This window comes from Pleurodeles waltl, chromosome 2_2, assembly GCF_031143425.1.
Source record: "Pleurodeles waltl isolate 20211129_DDA chromosome 2_2, aPleWal1.hap1.20221129, whole genome shotgun sequence".
In the NCBI taxonomy this organism is placed as follows: Eukaryota; Metazoa; Chordata; class Amphibia; order Caudata; family Salamandridae; genus Pleurodeles; species Pleurodeles waltl.
This window is the reverse complement of record NC_090439.1, coordinates 846,710,821-846,718,548: the sequence shown is the minus strand read 5'-3', so window position 1 is coordinate 846,718,548 and position 7,728 is coordinate 846,710,821. Positions and strand designations below refer to the sequence as shown.

Here is a 7,728-nt window from a genome sequence, read left to right as displayed (position 1 = left end):
TGTTTTTATCAGGACAAGTGGGGAAACACTGGGTGGTAGGAATTTTGAGGATCCCTGCAGATCCCTGGACTTCTGCTCATTGAAATGCAAGGAAATGTGTTTTTTAAGCACATAATGTAATTTCAAGGGGATTCTGGGTGAAGGAAAACTGGTGAGAGCCATGCAAGTCCTGCACCCTTGGACTCCCCTGGTACTAGTTTGTTAAAGTTAACCCACCACTCACACTGGTTGGTTTTAGCACCACCAGAAATTATGGTTTCAAAGCATGATTACTTATCAAAGTATCTGAATATTGAAACCAAGCCTTCTGAAGGTGGGCCATAAAGCCGCGTCCAGGCACCAACCTCTTTATGGTCCATTCACACGCCATTCACGCACAACAAACAACCCTTTCATATCGCCAGCCACGGGCCCAATCCAATCAATCACTCCACTCACATTAACTTACCGCTGCCAGACAAGGGCCCATCACATTCACACGCCACAGAACGGAATAAGTTTGACTACATTTTACCACCTGTCAAGTAACTGCCTCCTTCTTCCTTAACATTAAAAAAAATGCATGCGTAACAAACCTTTACTAATGACTCCTGTGACAGCCACCTGAGGCTCAGGAAGACATGTTTTTCATGCGCCTTTAACGCAATCTCTGCGCTAAATCCAACTCCTTCCAGTTTGTGGATGCAAGTTGGGGGTGTCCGAGTATGCCGTACAAAGCGATTCCTCGAACTGAGTGTGCATATCTAACTTTGAAACTAAGGGAGACATGCTGGGGATTTCTCATGCTGTTACCTAAAGAGAAGGTCATAGGCTACCTGCCTCCTTCTTCCTTAACATTACCAAATGCATGCGTAACAAACCTTTACTAATGACTCCTGTGACAGCCACCTGAGGCTCAGGAAGACATGTTTTTCATGCGCCTTTAACGCACTCTCTGTGCTAAATCCAACTCCTTCCAGTTTGTGGATGCAAGTTGGGGGTGTCCGAGTATGCCGTACAAAGCGATTCCTCGAACTGAGTGAGCATATCTACCTTTGAAACTAAGGGAGACATGCTGGGGATTTCTCATGATGTTCCCTAAAGAGAAGGTCATAGGCTATGGAAAAGGGTAGTGTTTGGTACATAGGGGAGTCCATGAGAACGTAGCATATGTCCCAGCCAACATTATGTGCAGTGATGTGACTATAATGCACTTATACAGCAAACTGAACATCTACTAAGTTCTGATGGAGGATGAACATGAAAAGCAGGTCAAACACTGACCTATACAAGTCATTCTCCTTCACTGCTGGGATGGCACCAATGGGTTTGAATCCATAGGTGTAGATGATGTACATCTGTACTACCTTTACTATCTGCCTTCTACCTGTGCAATAACCCTGTGAAGGCACTCCTACCATAAGCTTTCCTTACCCATCCATGTCTCTGTTCTCATCAGAGTCCTGTCTAATCCTGTATAATAGCCAAGTGAACCTATACTAGTTTGTGGAAGCAAGTTGGGGGCTTCCAAGTATGCCCTACAAAGTGATTCCTCGAACTGAGAGAGCATATCTACTGTTGAAAGTAAGGTAGACATGCAGGTGAAGAAAGGGTACTCCATGGCAATGTGGCATATGTTCTGTCCACTAGTATATGCAGTAGGGAGAAGAAAATGCATGTTAATTGAACAGAACACCGACCACGTCAAAAGGAAGTCCATGATGAAGTAAAATTCTGTGGCTCCTTGCCTAACAAAGCCGTGGCCCATGGACGTTCGGTATCCATGCACTGCCACTGAAAGGATTACCCAACAGCAGCTCAACCTCAGTCGATTTCCCAGAACTTTGCTTTAGTATGATACAACGTAAAGCAAGTAGGGATACAGAGGCCTGGTTGTGATGGACACTGGGGACAGTAATACCGACTCTCCTGCCGCTTTCCATGCTTTGAGCACACTTTACAGCGACGACATGGACGATCCTTTTTGGGTGTTTTAGGTATGCGATCAGCAAAGTGTCGCTCCTGCAGCCTTGCCACATCCTCCAGAACATATGAGGTGGAGGCTGCTGCTTCTTCTGTAACAGCAGTGAGGCTTTCAATTACAGACAACTGGAAGTCAAGGAAAGTCATGAGTCTTCCTGTTGTTGTCTGACGGTAAACAACATACGCATTATATGTTGCCATCTGAATCAGGTGGGTGAACAGTTTCTTGTACCAAGTGCGAGTTTTACGACACGCATTGTATGGTTGAAGAACCTGGTCGTTCTTGTCCACTCCACCCATGTACTTATTGTAATCGAGTATACAGATGGGCTTGTGGACTTCGGCCATCTGACCCCAAACCGTGATGGGAGAAGTGCTCTCATCATGAATTGTAGTGAGCACGTATACATCACGTCTATCTAGGAACTTGACTGCGAGCAGTTCGTTAGAACGCAATGCAGTACTCTGTGATTTCTGGAGCTTCTTGCAAACAAGCTCCCGCGGGAATCCTTTGCGGTTACAACGAACTGTGCCGCAGGCCACAGTGCCAGCTTTGTAGAGCTCACTGAACAGCTCTACTCCTGTATAGAAATTGTCCACATAAAGGTTATAACCTTTGTGAAGAAGTGGCTGGACAAGTTCCCATACAATCTTACCTGTGACCCCTAACACAGGAGGGCAACCTACAGGGTTTAGGGTAGAATCCTTCCCTGCATACACTCTCAGGCTGTACACATAGCCAGTAGAGCTCTCACACAGCATGTACAGCTTTATGCCATAGCGAGCTCTTTTGCTCGCAATGTACTTTCTGAAAAGCAGCCGTCCTTTGTACAGGATCAAGGACTCATCGACTGCTATATTCTTTCCAGGAGTATATATCTCTGGAAACCTGGCAGACAAATGTTCCACGACAGGCCGAATTTTGAACAACCCGTCATGATCTGGATGGTCCCGGGGCAATGCAGCAGAATTGTCATTGAAATGCAGCATGCGCTGCAGTAGCAAAAAACGATCTCTGCTCATGTATGGTGCGAAGATGGGAGTTACCCAAACCGTGCGAGTCGTCCAGTAGGACTGCAAGGTGGGTTTCTGTACTAACCCCATTTTGAGCGTAAGGCCCAAAAATATCTTCAACTCCGCCAGCGAAGTGGGAGTCCACTGGCGTGCCATAGAACGGGGCCCTAGAGTGCCTCCGCGCTCCCTCAGAAATTGGTCTGCACGCAAATTTGTTTGCTGCACAACTTTCTGAAGAAAGTCAACATCCAAAAACAGATAGATGTAGTCGACTGGCAAAAAGTTAGCTGTATCGACTTTACATCCAGCGTCACCAGTAAAAGGTGGAATTTGGGGCTGAACCAAACAGGGGGGCTGCCAAGAGAGCACTCTCTCTGTGCTTGTGGCAGCAAGCACGTGCTCTCTGGGTTCGGCTAACCCAATGTGGTCCCGCTGCCCCGAATGTGCTTGCGAAGGGACAGCACGGATGTGGTCATTGTCTCCTTCAGACTCACTGGAAGAGGTGTCGTCAGATGGGACTCCGCCGACTGAAAAATCACTCCCAGAATCTGCCCCATTGTCCTCTCCCTCAGATGCTGTCTCAGTGTCGGCTGTCTCAGTCTCTGAGCCTACATCAGAACTGTCCTCCATAACCCGAGCTAGGGCTTGATCAGCAGTCATCCAACAAGACGCCATCTCTGCAACTGGCTAAACTGTCCCTCTAAATTACTAGCCTACGTAGAAGGCAGATAGTCACAAAATTGCGTGTGGGTATGTTTGTTGTGTACAACAGGAAATGTTGTCACCTTACCTTCTTCTCCAATTCTGCAGATTTTCTGAAAACACTGAAAAAAACAAAAAAAGAATGTATTACTTCACCTTACCACACACCCTGTGCAACAGTCATTTTTGGTGCTCTGCCTCCCATTACCTCCAATTCTAATTCCCACAGTACTACCCAGCAAAAGTGCCACTCATATCTCCATAGTCCCCCTGGCATTACATTAGTTTTAAAGCGCAGGTAACGCTTGCCTTTACTAATCCACTCAGCTACTTTATGGCAACTGCCACTACAGAAAAGACATGCATGCATGCATGTATGTATAATATATATATATATATATTTTGTGTGAACAAGATTCTCACCCCACTACACGAGGTTCAAATTGACATCTTTTATTGCAAGCAACAGCCACGTACGCGTTTCGACTCTCAAGGATTCTTGATCTCAGTAAATGAGTCCCTCTTTTCTTTCATTGTTTATACTTGCGATAAAACATGTCAATTTGAACCTCGTGGAGTGCGGTGAGATTCTTGTTCACAAAATATTTGAGGTTGCTCTCCTCCATCACTGAGCACCGGCAGTGGAGTGCACTGCGCAACAGTCTTTTTAACCAATTTGTGTTGCATATATATATATATATATATATATATATATGTTTAGAAACAAAGTGGTTGAAGGGTTGCTGGGCGGCACACTCCACTGCCGGTGCCCAGTGACAGAGAAGACCAATCTAGAAATTATCTAATGCCGAAAAATTTCACCGCACTCCACGAAGTACAAATAAAAGTGTATTTTATTGCAGTCAATAACCACCAACGTGTTTCAACTCACCAAGGAGTCTTGATCACGGTCCTCGTGGAGTGCGGTGAAATTGTTCACCATTATAAAACAACACACACAAGAATAACAAGCATTTACAATGTAATGGGTCTCGCATCTGCTCGAGTTAGAGCTATTAGCGTAATAAACTCCTAACCCAACTTTTCTTGCCATATAAATTGATTATTGAAAGTTAAACTCTTTCACATAAGAGAGCCGATTCACAGCGCCACGGCCACCATGAGCATCATGTGAAGAGTTACACAAAAGGAAAAGAAGTTCGCTCGCAGTTAAACGTAACTGCAAAAGTGCACTTAGCCTTGTACCAGGGGCGATGGCCAAGGCGGTAACAAAACCTCCCCAAGGAGGGACAAAGGTAAATCATTTTCCAATGTCATCAAAGGATTTTTGAAGGGCAAGCCCACGAACGAGTGGTAGTGATGGGGCGTGAGGTGGGCGTTGTTAGAAGCCCAGATACACACCAACAAGTCAGAAAAGCAGCACATGGACGCTGCAATGCTTGTCCTGAAAATATATATATATGTGTGTGTGTATATATATATATATATCTATATATGTATACATATATATGAGAGAGAGAGAGAGAAAGAAAGAAAACACGACACTCATGTCACAAACCTTTTTTTTTTTTTATACATGTGTGCTTGCCCTTGCCAAAGCACACATGTATAAAAAAAAAATTGGCCCCATTGATGGTCACCCTAAGGGCTGACCAACAATTATTTTTTTTTTTTCTTTTTTACCCTGGGGGGGGGGGGGCGATTGCGCGCCCCCCCCCCCCCCCCAGGCAAAACTACATGTTTATTTCCCCCCCCCTGGGGTCGGCCCGTGTTCCAAGGGCCGACCCCGCCATTTTTTTTTCTTTTTTTATTTTATTTTGGGGGGCGCGATCGCCCCCCAAAACTGTGTACTATATTAAATATTGCCCCCCCCGGGGGGGGAGAGGGGGGTGGCCCGTTTATGAGGGGGCCGACCCCCCCAAAGAAGATCCCTGGTGCCTAGGGGCGTTTCCTGGCCGTGGATCGCAGCCGCGCTGCGATCCACGGCCAGGAAACGGTGCCAGGGAGGCATCGATGGAAAGGGGAGAGCCTCCCCTTTCCATCGATGCCTCCCTGGCATCTGGGGAGGCCGTTTTGGCCTTTTTTTCCCCACCGGAAAAAAAGAGAGAACGCTTACCTGCTTCTCTCCTTCTCCGGTGGGGAAAAACTGTGACGTCATAAGGGGGCGGGATGGAGACGCGGAAGCTCTTCCGCGTCTCCTAACGTAAAAAAAATAATAAAAAATAAATAAATTAAAAAAAAATCCTCCGGTGCATTGCACCGGAGGATTTTTAACCCCCTCCCTGGTGTCGGCCACTGGTCGTGACCCGCACCAGGGAGGGTGTGTGGGCGTCGGCCAGTGGCCGACGCCCGCACCAAAGGGGTTAATAAAAATGGTGCAGTTCATTGGAAGATAGTTTATTGTGTTACTTTACGTGTAATGCACAGTTGTGCATTGCATTGATAAAAAGGGTTTATACCTAGACATGTTTGACTTTATATATGGTTGTATTTTGTTCCCCAGGGCCATTCTGAGCATATTCCATTCATTGCCATCCAAATGTGGTTTTACCTCAGGGGTGAAAAGCTATTAGTGATGACGTCCATTTACTGTAAAGAATTAGGTATCCACTGATCTACTTAAGACGCATTGGCAATGACAGGAGGTGTGGCTTATGAATGAAACTGCCTTTGTGTCACTGATGGATTTAGGTACTTAATAAGTCATCATAAATGTACTCAGAGTCACATCGTTGCACTCATGCATCCATTCATCCCTTCAATGATACACTGTTGCATTCTCCCACTGACACAACCACAATAAAACACACACAAACTCAACAACATATGCATGTTAAATTAAAAGAATATAAGTAACAAAAGAAATATATGGTGCCATCTAAACACAGTGAGATATTGTTACGACTCTGTCGTCCCATTTCTAGGGGGCGCTGTAAGGGGACTGTCAGAAGCTTGGGAATCACCTTAAACACTTATCTAGAGTCCCTTGCTGACTCCTGTTTGTTTCTCTTTTTTCCATGGTACACTTGTGTAGTACTACATTTGCTTCCTGGGACTGCAAATCCCATAATGCACAGCCTGGTAGTCAGGAAAACCCGGATTCTGTTTCCCATTGTTTTCTATGGGAGAAGTCCAGTTGCTCCTTTTCACTGGATCCTCTCCTCCAGGACTTGCAAGTGTCTGAAACTACACACACCTGAGACCTCTCCTGTGCAGCCCGGCTTGGAACTGCTTATAAGCAGCCATTTCCTCAAGATCCCCGTCGTGCATTGGAGTTCGATTCCTTTGTGTTACAGACCCTTTGTCGGATGGTGTTCCAGTTTTGTTCCTGTTCTGTTTCAGCTTGATCCTGTTTCCGGTTTCTCTGCCCTGCTCGTTCCAGCCAGAGTCTGCTCCCTATCTCTTAACCTTGTACCGGTTTGTTTCTTCCAGAGCCTGCTCCCTGTTTCTCTGCCCTGCTCCTGCCTTGTTTCAGCCTGAACCTTCTCTCTGTTTCCCAGTCCTGTTTACTGCTCATTTCCTACTCCCTGTATTCCAGCCCTGTCCTTGCCTGTTCCAGCCAGAGCCCTCTCTCAGTTTCCCAGTCCTGTCTCTGTTTGTCCCAGCCAGAAGTTTGCGCCCTGTTTTCAAGTCCTGGTCCTGCCTTTGCTTCAGCCTGAGTCTGTTCCTAGTTCTTGCCTCTGCCTCTTAGTTTGTTCCCTTCTGTTTCTGTTTCTTCTTGGTTCTTTGTGTCTGGTAAGTGTTCTATCAGTCTTCACCAGTGTACAGTATAAGTGTCCTCCTTTGTACTGGGGTTGGCTCCTGGTTTCCAGGAGGCAATTCCAGCCCCCATCCTTGTCTAGTGTTATACGTGGTCTTTCGTGCCTAACAGTGACAGTGTGCTATTGCGGTTTTCTCAGGAATCGCCACTGTGTTTCCAGCTGGACCCATAAGAGCGTGTCCTGTGTATGTCAGTACTATCCTTGTTTGTGCTCTAGGGTCCAGAGACAGAATCACTTCTGCTGCCTCCTTTCTATGGGGCTGGCAGGGTGACTATCTGTAAGAGCAAACTGCACAGAGGCATTGAGATTCCCTGTCACTGTGGGAGGT

General features: G+C 46.2%; 1 long non-coding RNA gene across 1 annotated transcript in view; it reads right to left on the bottom strand.

The window, feature by feature from the left end:
* Nucleotides 1-3,159: 3,159 nt before the first annotated feature.
* Nucleotides 3,160-7,728, bottom strand: part of LOC138274219 (uncharacterized) — a 29,522-nt gene continuing 24,953 nt past the window's right edge. The window contains exon 3 of the long non-coding RNA XR_011200368.1: nt 3,160-3,800. This is a non-coding gene — a long non-coding RNA (uncharacterized lncRNA). The remainder of the gene's footprint in view (nt 3,801-7,728) is intronic.